Consider the following 13569-nt stretch of genomic DNA (forward strand, 5'->3'; position numbering starts at 1 on the left):
ATATGTATCTTGTTGTGAAAGTAAAATGTATGTGACTAATTACAAAGCTGAAAATTATAGTTTAAGCATGGTATTATGCCAAGGGCAAGCATAGCTTTATAAAAACCTTCATCTACACTGGCAGGTTAATTGGGTAGGACCTTTTTGGGGAAGGTGACTTTAGGAACAGTTGTAGCATGAGAGAATGATACCCTTTTCCTTTGCGTAGATTTAAAGGACCTTGAGGTGCTTTTGAATCTGGATAGTCTTCCTGTAGTCTCTGCTCAACTGTAGAGACTCTTTTTTTCATCATAGCATCCCTGTGGGCTGGCACAGCAGGGTTTGTTGATGAGAAAGCTGGACCTTAGTGAGTATCCAAGGCCGGAGGAGGGGGGGTGATGGGAGTGCCAGTTCTGAAACCTGGTACCCTTCCTCTTTTCTCTTGACCAACTCACAGAGTGGCCTTTAGAATAGCACCATTGAAAGCCAGGGGGATAATCAGTGCGGTGGGGCTGTCATGTAGGAATTCTCAGAGGGTAGAGTGTTTGAGCCAAGGCTTACAGGAGAGGATGTTCCTGATGTCTTGTACAGTGTACATGGCTTATGGAATGATATCCTCAAGTGATATACATGCTACTTCCATAACAGTAGTGGGAGCTAATATTCAGAACCATCTGACAGAAAATTTAGGCTCAGAGTAGCTAAGTAAGTTGCCCAAGATGAAGCTTCAAAATAGTGAAACCATGATTCAGCTTCAGAGCTATCTGATCCAAAGCCAGTATGTTTCCTACAAAACATGCTTGCCCCCTCCAAGTGTGAATGAACATTCTCAGAAAGGTTGAGCTCAAACTGGAGCCACACCTTTGGAGGACCTCTGTAAAAAGAGAAAGGACCAGAGCTTGAGGTGGGCCGCATCTGCCCTGTTTTTCTTTCCTAGAGTCAGTGAGTGTGTAGATGTCTATGGTTTGGGTTCCTTAAGGTAGGAAGAGAAGGCATCCACCTTTTGGAGGCAGAGGCTGCTCAGGGCTTGGGAGGAGGGCATGAAGCAAAGTTATTGTGGTGGCCTTTGATGGGACTGGTGGTAATACCAGGTTGCATCTGTTAAGGCCAAGTAATCAGTGCTGGACTGACAGTGATAGATGATTCTGTCCCCTAAATGACAACTGGAAAGGCCTTTAGAGGTTATTTAGACCAGCCCTCTTACTCTGGGAGGGGTGGTGGTGTTGGTGCAACAATTGAGATATAATTCACATACTATACAATTTACTTATTTAAGGGGTACAGTTCAGTGTTTTTGTTCTTCCGGTTTTGAGATATAATTGACATACAGCACTGTATAAATTTAAGGTGTACAGTTAATGATTTGACTTACATGCAACATGAAATGATTATCACAATAAGTTTAGTGAACATCTCATGTAGATATAAAATTAAATAGAAAAAAATTTCTCCCTTGTGATGTACTCTCAGCAACTTTCATATATACCATACAGCAGTGTTAATTATATTTATCATGTACATTACGTCCCTAGTACTTATTTATCTTATAACTGGAAGTTTCAATGGTTTTTTTATTTTTTTGCTGTACACGGGCCTCTCACTGTTGTGGCCTCTCCCATTGTGGAGCACAGGCTCCAGACGCGCAGGCTCAGCGGCCATGGCTCACGGGCCCAGCTGCTCCGCGGCATGTGGGATCTTCCCGGACCGGGGCACGAACCCGTGTCCCCTGCATCGGCAGGCGGACTCTCAACCACTGCGCCACCAGGGAAGCCCTTTTTTTTTTTTTTTTTGCTCAGTGGTTTTTATATATTCACTCAGTTGTGCAACTATGACCATGATACATTTTAGAACATTTTCTTTTTTTTTTTCCGGCTGTGCTGCATGGCATGTGGGATCTTAGTTCCCTGACCAGGGATCAAATCCACGCCGCCTGCCATGGAAGTATGGAGTTTTAACCACTGGACTGCTGGGGGAGTCCCTAAAACATTTTCTTTACCTCAGAAAGGAACCCCGTACCCTTTAGCTATCACCTCCTAAACCCTCCTCCCCCCACCCCCAGTTCCTCCATCCCTAAGCAACCACTAATACTACTTTCTGTTCCTATAGATTTGCCTATTCTGGACATTTCATATAAATGGAACCATACGATGTTGTGGTCTTTTATGATTGGTATCTTTCACTTAACAATGTTTTCAAGGTTCATGCATATTTTAGCATGTATCAGAAATTCATTCCCTTTTGTGGCTAATATTCCATTGTATGGATAACATTTTGTCTAATTAATTCATCCATCACTTGATGGACTCCTGAGTTGTTTCTGCCTTTTGGCTATTATGTGTCATGATCCTGTGAGCATTTGTGTAGAAGTTTTTGTGTGGCCTCTCAGTTTTCAGACAGAGAGATTAAGTGGGGTGATTTGCTCAATTCCCAGTGCTGTGCCCCGTGTATCCTGGGGCTGGAGGAGGCTGTGGTACCATCTACTTGACCAGGATGGTAACTAACTCTGAGGAACTTGGAGCATGTAGGGATTTATGGAAGAACTGAGATTATTTTTAGTTCTGGGGCCTTCTCTTCCTCCAGGTGGGTTGGAGGCATGAGGACGGCCATCATATTTTCCACTGACTCTTAGTGTAACCCTGGACAAGTGACTTGACTTCTGTAAGTTTTCCTGTTTGAAAAGTGGAATCAATACCCACCTTGCAGTGTTATGCAGATCAGCAGTAATGTAGATACAGCATCAGTATAATGCCTGGCTGTCTAAGTGGTACCATTATTTAGGAAGATATTGAAGGGGCTGAGGAAAATGGCCACAAGGTGGACCCGTAGTGCTCCAGAGGAGCCACTAGATGGCAGAGAAACAGCAAGAAAAATCTGGCTGGTTGTGCACCTGAGACTTAGCAAGGTTTCTTGAGTTGCTGCCTTTCTCATTGCCCCTGGGAAGAGAGTACAAATTCTCAAACTGCTGGGAAAAGAGCCCATTGCCCACAGTGTCTTGTCACCCATACCTGCAGCCTGTACTCCAATTACTACCCTCCAGAGCCAATGATCTTGCTTCTCATTTCTCAAATAACTGAATATCTTTCAATTAACCTTCAGCCAAGCATCAGTCTTCATTCTCCCTAAGTTTTTTTCCTTAAATTGGATCATGAACCAAGCCTTTGTGCAGGCTGTCTTTGGGGACCTCGCAGACATGTATAGATAGACACGTTCTGTATAGACAGATATGTTCTGTCCCTGCAAGCAGCAGCATCGAATTTGGGCTGCCAGAGAAGAGTGAAACATCTGTGTGTGGCATGGGAGTCGGAGGGAATTGGTTTATTTCAGGGCTGTTGGGCTTGGTTGGAATGTGTGTAAGCAGAGAACTCCTTAAGGGTGTACACTGGGACCATCAGATGAGATGACCTCCATATCCTCTTAAGAGTTCTGAGCCTAGATGGCCAAAATGGGTGGGTAAGGGGGATTTTCAGCTTTTCCCTGGGGGCATTCAGAAAGGTTTCCTACTGCTTGGTTTTGCCTAGTGCCCTTTTGCTCCCACGGAGGGAAGTTTATATCTAATAGAGTTGAGGCTCTTTAATTTGGTAAGGCCCACGAATAGAGGATGGAAAAATCAAGGACTTAGTGGCAGATTGGTGGGATCCTGGGGCTGGAAGTATCCTTGAAAGACCATGTCTGTATCCTTGCCTATGGGCAGATGAATGTCTGAATTAGGGGAAAGCTAAACTTTTAGTCCTAGGGCCCCACAGCCAGGCTGAGAGGGCCTTGGGCAGGCCTGAGGCTTAACAAGACCCTGGCCATTCCTCAGCGGGCCTGGCTCTTCAGTTTGTTGGGGAGCCAGTTGGCTGTGGTCTCGCACTGTCTGATCTTATGTCTCTGTCATCTTTTCTTACCCTGTGTGTGAGCCTCTCCTTGTATCCAGCATGGTGTTAAGCACATAGTGAGTTCAGATGTTTGAACAGAAGAAAGGCAGCGAGAAGAGTGGGGAGCCAGGAATGCAAAAGAAACCAACAGGGGAAGAAACCACGCATGGGTCGTAATACCATCTATTTGTAAAGCTGTTGATAAAATGCTTTTGTGTCCGTCTTCAGAAAAGCCTGTGAGGCAAGTAGGACAGGTGTTTATTTTACAAATGGGAAAACTGGCTTAGAGTTGAGCTTCTGTAAGGTTCACAGATCGAATCTCAGAGTCTTTTGGTTCTGCGTCCAGTGCTCCCTCTCCTTGAGCCCACCCTTGCATGTGGATGATGCCCCCTTTCCACTCAGTGGGTCCTGTGGTTAGGAAAGCTAGGACTGGCGTTCCACTAATTCACAAAATGGCTGGGGCTCATCCTCAGCACCTCTCACGTCTATATTTTCCCTTGTGAAGCCACCCTCCCTTGGGATAGGTGGTGGTTGTCACTTGGTCAGATTGAGGTAGAAATGACTCGGGGAAACCAGGCTGGCAACTGCTGTTTTGGCTTCTAGATTCAGGAGTCTGGGTTTTGCTTCCTTCATGAATTTTTCCCTTCAGATGTTAAAGGGTAAACCTTCTTGCTTTGGAATTGAGAAATTGGACATTAGGGAAGAAAGAGCATTAAAAAGAAGTCTGGGGTTGTGGAGGAGTTTTAGAGTTAACACGCACGTTGCAGGCTTTGGAGTAAAACAGATCTAGGTTTGAAACCATCTACTTTTGAATACCTGTGACTTTGGACAAGTGCATTAACCCCTCTCAGCTTCAGTTTCTTCATCCCTAAAATTGAAGAGTTCCTCTGTTGTAGGGCTGGTGAAGATTGAGACGTATATGCACCGAGAATGGCCTATTCCCCAAACGAGTGTTCTACGGTCCACTTAGTTGTGTGCTGCCACGGGATGGACCCTGGATTGTCTTCTGCTCTGGTGAGCTGAGAGCAGGAATCCCAGGCCTGGTTCTTGGGAAGCTCACCCCAGGGGCTATAGAATCTGATGCATTTGTACTTTCCCAGGAGAAGGGGGTGGATGTCTTTAAACTTCTTGCTGGCTGCTGGGCCCTGGGACAAAGGGGAGACAAGCCCCAGGGCTGAGACAATCATGTCTTTATTATCTCAGATGTCTCAGGCCTGTCCCTCGCCTGGAGATATATGGTCGGGAAGGCTAGCTCCATGGCCTCGGCGCGATTCCAGGTCCTAGGAATGTCTGGCTGTTTTATAGCAAACAGGATCACGCACAACAGCCCAGCATCCAGGCATCTCCGCCCCAGCAAGTTCTTTCTCTCTGCCAGCTTGTAAAACAGTGGGACCTACAGCAATGTGACACAGACCCCATGCCTCTTGGGGTCCCAGCAGCCTGGCACAGGGCAGCAGTCCTGGGCAGTGGTGAACCCATCCAAGGATCTGGGCACAAGGCCACCAGCGCAGACCTGGCTATACCAAGGGGCCATCTTTCAGACCAGGCCCCGCCTGGCTCAGTTCTCACTTGTAAGCCTTGGGCCGCCCTGATTCTAGCCTGCTTCTCTCCCTTTTGACTCCTGGTGAGCAGCTGCAGGGAGCCACTGAGAAGGCTTGTTTACAGATGTGTTTGGCTCGAGATGGGGAGACCAGCCGCGATGAGTCCTTGAGTTCCAACTTCCAGCTGCTCCCAGGTGCTGGGGAGCCTTCCACTCTGGGCCCTGAAGAAAAGAGTCCTCACTGTTGTCTTTGGCTGAGGCTTTAGGAACTTGGAGATGGGGAGACCAGGAGGCAGTGGGTCAGATGGCTGTCAGGGCATCATTTATAACAAAGCCATGTGAGCTGGCTCTCCAGGGGTCCGTGCACAGGGACCAGGGCTTGTGGGCTCAGGCCAGGCTTTTCTCCAGGGCCTTGAAAGGACGGTGGGGTCCTGTAATCCAGGGGTAGTAGTGGGTGGAGATAGTTTACTCTCCTGACTCCTTTGTTCTAGAGAAGGAATCTAGAGTAACAGCCATAGAGCTGTAGTGTTTCGGGCTTTCAAGGGTTCGAGCCCCCTCCTCTGCTGGCCTTTATCAGTCCAGTAGCTCGCCTTGTGCCATCTAGTGCTTGGCAGATGGCTGCGTTACCTTCTTTCCTAGAGTGCATGCCTCAGGTCATTTGACATTTATTCAGTGCTTCCTGACACTCCCCTGCCCCCTGCCATGTAAAACAGAAGATGCAGATCCCACCCTGAAGGAGCTCACAGTCTGAGGAGGAGGATGTGAACGTTGGAAGCAACAGTGTGTGTGGCACAGTGGGACAGGTACTTCAGGGGAGCACGGGTCTGTAAAAGGGGCGCCCACCCATTTTTCTGTGCAGTGTATCTTCTGCCAGCTGAAGTCGGGAGCGCACCCTGACGCATTTGGCTCAGCAACGGGAGCCTTCTCTGCTGTTAACAGCAGTAGTGATAGCTAATGGCTGAACACCAGCTGTGTGACTGGCAACGTGCTAAGTGCTTTATGTGCTTTATCTTCACAGTAGCTCTATTTATAACTGAGGAAACAGGTTAAATGACTTACCCAAGGTAGACAGCTAGGACATGGTAGAGCTGGGATTATTTGACTCCAGAGCTTTTGACCACTAGACTTCCCTCGAGGGGAAGTATTATCAACAGAAGAGCCAGGGGACAAATGGTGTATGTAATTTGAAGTGCTCGTTTTAGTCACAAGATTTATTTTGAAATGTCGCATAGAACTAACAAAGCAAGGGTTTTGTTGCTCAAAGGCAGGGGGGCATAGGTTAAAGGTTGAGAACCCCTTTCTTGCTAATGAGCTGAAGCCTCTGCTGGGTGAACTGGATGGAGCTCTTACCCTTGAGGGCAAGTTGGAGGGGGATAACCTGCCTTTCTCCTCACCGAGCTGGGGGCCTCCTATCTAACTGAAGCCTGTGGGGCTTGCAGACGGGAGCCTGAGCAGCATTGGGCCTAGGAATCATATGACACGTTGAGCTTCCCCTGGTGCTGAGAGGAGAGGGCTGGGGTATGCGTGGGTGGTGGCTTTGGTACCTGGCTAGGTGGGAAGGGAGAAGGGGGGAACACGTGTCCCAGGTCGAAGTGAAGGGACTGGGACAGAGAACTTTTTACTGGACACCCACCTACATTATGGTCCAGTTCCCACAGTAGCCTCTGAGATGGCATAGATGGGGAAGCTGAGACTCACAGGGGTTAACATATCCGAGGTCACCCTGCTAGCGAGAGGCCTAGAAGAGGTTCAGTCCCGGATCTGTGCGACTTCAGCTCAGGCTTCTTCCAGCACCCCGCGTGCCTGTTCTTTTGAAGAATGATTCCAGAGTCCCGTTTCCTTATCCCCTTAACGATTTGAATGAGCTCTCTGCCTCTCTCTCTCTGGACTGAAGCAGTCTGAATTCATAGCAGCAGCCCTGCATCCTCTTGGTCACTTCTCTGGATCCACTCCAGCTCTGTGATGAATCAGAGGGGCAGCAACTCGCCCTGTCCTGGCTGTGATAACCATCAGCTATTTCTGAAGTTTCCCAGGTGGCTCCAGCCGCAGTCCAAGAAGGGGATGAGGAGGAGGCCCAGGCTGCCTGAGGTGCTGAAAGGAGGGAGAAGGAGGGATGGGAAGACTCCCAGGAGAAGAGAGACCCCGCAAGTTCTTGTGTCATCTAAACCTGATGGGGATGGGAACCTACAATGCCATCCCCACACCCCCAGAGAGCGCTTTCCCTCATTCTTAAAGAGCCAGGGTGCAGGCTGATGACGACCATCAGTGTCCTTTACAGCCCTTCCCAGTCCACAAAGCACTTCCCCATTCAGTGTTTTTTGCGTGGTCCTCTGAAAGCCATGGTGGTGGGGGCAGGGTGGGGAGGCTGTACAGAATAGAAGCTTTGGAGTCAGAAGTGAGCTCAGTCCTGGCTCTGTCGTTATCTTCATCTCTCTTTTACCGATGAGATTTAGAGTTTACTAACTTGCTCCACAGGCTGCCAGCAGTGGAGCTAGAATGACACCCCCCCACCCCGTGTCCTGGTGTCTAGAAGGAGCCTTCATGAGGCGAGAAGGGAGAAGTGGTGTCCACAGGGCTCTGGTTAGGTGCTGGTTAAAGTCCTGCTTAGGAATCTGCTTGTTTCTGTGTATTTATAATCTATTTGTTTTCCTTCAATTTCCTAGTAAAAGATCTTTTTGAAAAATACCTCCCCTTTTGGCTGAACTGAAGGGGAAAAGGACTCATCTATTCATCTATACCTTGGTCCAAGGCTAGATGCTCTAGAGCCAGGTATGGGAGCAGCCCAAAGAGAGTTCAGGATTGTCAGCCCCTTCCTGTGGTGGGCAGGATCCTGACAGCCTGTCTGTCAGGCTTGGAACCAGACCTAGTCTTCTGCCACACCAGCCAGGGCAGGGGGTAGTAGGCAGGGCTGCTGTTTCCAGATGTGGCTTTGTCCACCAAAGCGGAGTGACTCCAGCCTTCCTCACCCTCTGCCCTAGAGAAAGCTGTCTACATAGCCATGTGTAGGTTCCCAGCAGAGTGGCAGAGTTGAGCTTAGCCCAGCCAGAGACAGATAATGCTATTTTTGTGGGGAGGGGTAGGCTCAAGACTCTTGAGGCTTTTTGACCCGGGAGGGTCTAGGCCAGGGTGGGGTGAAGAAAAAGGAAGGGGCTTGTGGCTGGAGCCTGGTGACATACTACATCCTGACCAGGAGCCTGGAGGTCTGGGCTCTGGCTGTAGGCAAGTCTTCCCTTCTGTGGGCCTCAGTGACCTTATTTGTAAAGTGGGGGTAAATCGTGCACCTGCCTCCCAGCTGATCTATCCGACAGGGAGTATTCCTGTTCCATTATTCGCTTGTGACCATGACATGGGATAGTGCTGGTAGGCAGTGTTGGTGTGGGTCTGACCCCACAGCCAGTAGATGCTCAGTAAACGGTGATGGTGTTGGCTATTGATGATCAGCACAGTGTCCCAAGGGGCCTGGCCAGGCAGGAGGCCATGTCACTTTCCCAAGTAGACCCTTCAAAGGGGCTGTGGCTCCTGATGTTGCTGCAAAGTCCATACATACCTGTGGGGGTGAGGAACCAAACTGAGGATAGAGGGTTTGGCTCAGAACAGAGATGCTCCCAGGCCACGGGCTGATGAAGGTGGAATTGGGCTGGAATCGAGAAGCGGGGATGCAGAGCAGGGCCTTGTCTCAGGGCTCGCCCAGTGGTTGCTGGCTTGAACCGGGACCAGTCTGTGCCAAAGTTGGTTCTGGATCCCTCCTGTCTCCCCATTTATCAATTTCTGGGCCTCAGTTTGTTTCTTCTGGGTCCGCCTTTGCCTTCTCCGTTGTGGGAGTTCTGCCATGGCGTTTCCAAGTTGGGGAAGTGGCCAGTGCGGCTAGAGACTGGCCCTGCTGCAGGGTCCTACGCAGTCTGTTCTCGCTAGACTGTGAGCCCCTGAGGGCAGGGTCCAGGTCTGAATTGCCTCTGGGTCCCCATGTCCAGCGTGGAGCATGTAATCCTCGAGTCCTGCCTAGAGGGCCCGGCCCCTCCTGGCCTCAGTTGTCGGGCTGGCCGAGGCAGCACAAGCCTGGGCTGGCCCTTCTCGCTCACAGGTGGCAGGGGTGGGGGCGGGGGTGGCACTGAATCAGAGCATATGGCTCCTTGTGTCCAGCTTCCTCTTCCTGGCTGGCCAAAGGCTTGGGAACAGTGGCTGCCTTTCTGGGGCAGCCAGGGCACCTGGCCAGAGTGTGCTCTGTCAGGCACTGTCAGCTCTTCAGCAAGCCCTGGTCCTCCTCTTAACCTCGAGAAGGCCCCAGGTTATTGGTGTTGTTCTTGGCAGACCACCGGGCCCCTCAGCAAACAGGGAGGCGAGTGTGTACCCGGCCTGGGCCTGTTTGTGTTGGCCTCGCCAGGCGGGGGATTAGCTCAGCTGGGCTGCTAATTGCCTCCAAAGTGCCGGCCGGGATGCTGACAAGGGCTGGGCCTCTAGGCCCCTCCTCCCCAGCAGGCACTATGCCAGGCTTGGGGACCTGGCCCAGAAGGGCCCCTTCTCTCCCCTGTCAGCGCCTGCTTGGCCTAGACCCTTGAGATGCGGGCAGGGGGTCAGCAGGGCTGGCGGCTCAGGAAGGAATGGGGGGAGTTGCCTATGAGGTCATCGCCTGGGCCAGGCCGGGCCAGGCCGCATTCTGCCCCCTCCCCCCATCCCTTAGACCTTCTCGAGTCAGACGCCTTCTCCTGAAGCTCAGCGTTTTCTCCTCTTACTAGGAAGCTGCTGGGCTCCTCTGCCCGGATGCCTTCTGGTCCCTCAGCACCTTCCTCTCTTCCTTCTGGTGTCTTTGTGTTTCTGTGTCTGCCCTCCCACCCACTGCCTTTTCCTCACTCAGCCTTTCTTAGCCCCTGTCAGTTGCCCAGAACCCTCCCTATACTTCTTTCTACCCTTCACTTTCCTGTGTTCTCTGGCCCTTTCTTGGCCCAAGATCCACTTTAAACCCTGCCTCTGTCTCCCCAAGACTTCCTTGGAGTACCGGCTGTCAAAAAGGAGCTGAGAAGGAGGTCCACTTTATTATCACACGGTTTCACAACCTTCTTAGAAACCTCCAGGCCTGAGTCTGAGGGCATTGTCAAGGATGGATCTGGACACAGCCTCTCTGCGAGCAGACCTGGCCTGGGAGCCCTGGAAACCTTCCACCCTCACAGGTGGAGCCCCTGGGCCCCACTGCATAAGCTTCCCACAGCTCCGACACACCCACCTCTACTTCTGACTATGGCCTCCTTCACCCCCACTCCCTGTCTTAGTCCTGCCTCTCACCCACATTGGAGCCTTGATTCAACCTCTCCTGTTGGTGCCTAGGGGCAGCTTTGCCATTGCTTTGCTCCCTGGGTACCCCGATCCCTTGGATTCTCGGTTTCCTGCCTGGAGATCTCTGCCCTGAGACAGCCGCCTGCTTCTGATCTCTGGGATGCGGCCAAAGTAGGACCGCAGTCTTGGGGCACACCTGCCTTCAGCCCCTAACCTATCCCACACTGTCCGCTTTCCTCCTCGTCTCATCTTCCCTCGGATCCCCTCAATCTTAGAGCTCCTTAACTGCCCACTGCATTCCTGAAAAGGGAATACTAATATTTATAGTAATAGCTGCCATTTGTTGAGCTTCACATGTTTTATTTAACATCCCCAAGAAATAGGTTCTATTATTATTTAACCCCAAATTATGAATGAAGTTGGGGCAGGGGGAACAGCCCCATATTACAAATGAAGAAAATGAGTTCCAGAGAGGGACAAAGAGTTGTTCAAGGTTCCATATAGTGAAGAAGTGGCAGTGCTGGGATTCCAACCCAGGTCGGTTTGATTGCAAAGCCTGGGTCCTTTTCCCAGTTCTGGAAGGTGGTTGGGCACAGACATCCCCACCTCTTTGCTCTACCATCTTGGACCCTCTATATCACCAGTCTCTTTCTCTCTGCGTTTGACCCTGATTTGCGGATGTGTCCTTTTCTATCCACCCGTACTCTAGACCCCATCCCCTCCACAATGCTTCACAAATTTGTGTGTACCACTGCTATCCTGAAAGCACTTTGCTTTGGCCCTTTTTTACCCCATTAAATTTTTGGAAAGCCAAGCACATAGTAGCCTAACTGTTCCCAGCCTGGTGTGGGTTTACTGCAGTAGGGGCAGGGTGTGGGTGTGGGACCATGGCCCCCTTGGTAAGGCTGAGGACTTCATTCCACTAAACTGAGGTTCCTGAGAAGCCACTTTGGGTCTCCCCAGCAGCTGTGACTTGAGTTATATGGAGTTTTCCATCCAGACTCCTCATTCTGACTGGGCTCCAATCTTGGAGTTTACTTTTAGCCACAGGCCTTGAATCCTTGTGTCTTCGGGCAGGAACTAAATTCTTTTCTATTTGTCCCCCACCTCCTCAATCGACATCCACTTTACCACACCCTCCTCTGTCATAGTATCTGTGCCTCCTTTCCAAATCAATGCCCAAGAAGGGTTCTGAGACCTTGGATTAGGCCAAGGTTTGAACAGCTGATCATGGCCCAGTGAAATGCGGATACAGCCTCTGGGTGTTAAAGGTGATATTCAGAAAGAGAGGGGGCAAAGAGTGTCCCCATATCTAGAATTTGATAATGTTTATCTGCTTTTCCCATGTCATTCCCCAAGTCTCTCTTCTCCCTCTTCTACAAAAAAGTCACTGCCACAATTGCAAGATAAAGAAATAATCATTTTATCGTGCACCAGACTATTTCATGGGGATGTCACAAAGGCAAGGAGCCTAGTATAAAAATCGGGACGAGGTGGGGGCAGCAGAGGGGGTAGCAGCATCAGAGCTGGGGCTTGTCCAGCCCTAGGCCTCCGAGGGCACCTTTGCCTTGCGGTAAGACTAGTGGAGAGGGTTTCGGGCGGGGCTTGAACCCTCTGGCCAGCTTCCAGGATGGGTGGCTATGTCAGTCCTGTGCTGGTTCCTCTTTAAAGTGTTCTGCTGGACAGTTTAGAGCTGGGTGTGTCCAAGGAAGCTCCATTTTCCTGCAGCTGTGGATCCCTTTGGCCTTTGGGGTGCTGGTGGCAGTGGTGGTAGGGCTGGGCAGAGGTTCCTAGACTCTAGTCTGCGTCACCGAGGCTACACCCTTCAGAACGCCGGGAGGATCAGCTTTGAGGAGCCCCCTCGTAGCTGGAAAGGTGAGGCCTATGAATAAGCGCAGATCCTTTCTCTTCTCCCTGGGGCAGTGCCCAGCATACCAGCATCCAACCTGAATCTACTAGTCCCCTGGCTCTGGGGACAGGACTTAGGGGTGGGGGAGGGGTCTCCCCTGCTTCCTTTGTGTGGGTCGGGCCTCTGCCAGTGAGGGATAGTATTTTGCCTGGCTCTGAGCAGACAGCTGAACAGAGCCCGCCAGAGCAGCAGTGAGCCCAGCTGGGCAGCTGTGGGGACACAGTCGGCTCAGCTTTCATCCACATCAGAGCCTGCCTGCCCCAAGATTATCCCCACATTTGAATGTGGGTCCAGCATCTCACTTGGTTTTGGCCTTCTTGGATGGACACTGAGCAGAGAGCTTGGCTGGGGGCCGAGGGTGTTGACCCTGTCTTCGTGAGGGAGCCAACACCGGGAGGCACAAACCGCAAGGCCTGGAGGAGAGCGTCTACAGGCTGGAGCCCGTATTCTGGATCTGGGACCTTGAATTCAGATGCTGAACCCTGGAGCCAAGAACTTGGGAGTCTGAGAACCTGGAGCCTGGAGCTTCAGACCTCAAACCAGGAGCCGAAAGCCCCAGTGTTGGTGCAGCTTGGAGAGAGGGCTGAGAGTGAGGTCCTCTGGTGGTTGGGAGCCCACGTGAGAAGCAGCTGGGTCAGGCCAGGGCTTGCTGTGTGCAGGTCCCACTCACAGAAGTTTGGGCTGGGCTCCTGATGGTTTGGCTGGTGCACAGGGCCAGGCCCGGGCTGCTGGTGCTGGCTCTGGGGGCTCTGCTTCAGTACCCACGGTACCCTCTGCTGCTGAGACCTTACTTCGTCGGCCTTCCCCCTGTCCACCTCTTCCCTCAGAGCCTGCTCTGCCCTCCCTTGGGAACCAAGTGGGCTCTGGCTCAGCCTGTGGTCTGTGGCTCCTGCTGCTTCCCAGCCCCTTCTCCTCCAGCCAGAGCCCCATCCCTGAGGCTCAGACCCAGGGGGACCTACGGTTTCTGGGCCTTTGGGTACAGGAGTCCAGGAGGAGCCTTGGCTGGGGGCTCTTCT

The sequence above is a fragment of the Mesoplodon densirostris genome, chromosome 2, assembly GCF_025265405.1.
Source record: "Mesoplodon densirostris isolate mMesDen1 chromosome 2, mMesDen1 primary haplotype, whole genome shotgun sequence".
NCBI classification, from domain to species: Eukaryota; Metazoa; Chordata; class Mammalia; order Artiodactyla; family Ziphiidae; genus Mesoplodon; species Mesoplodon densirostris.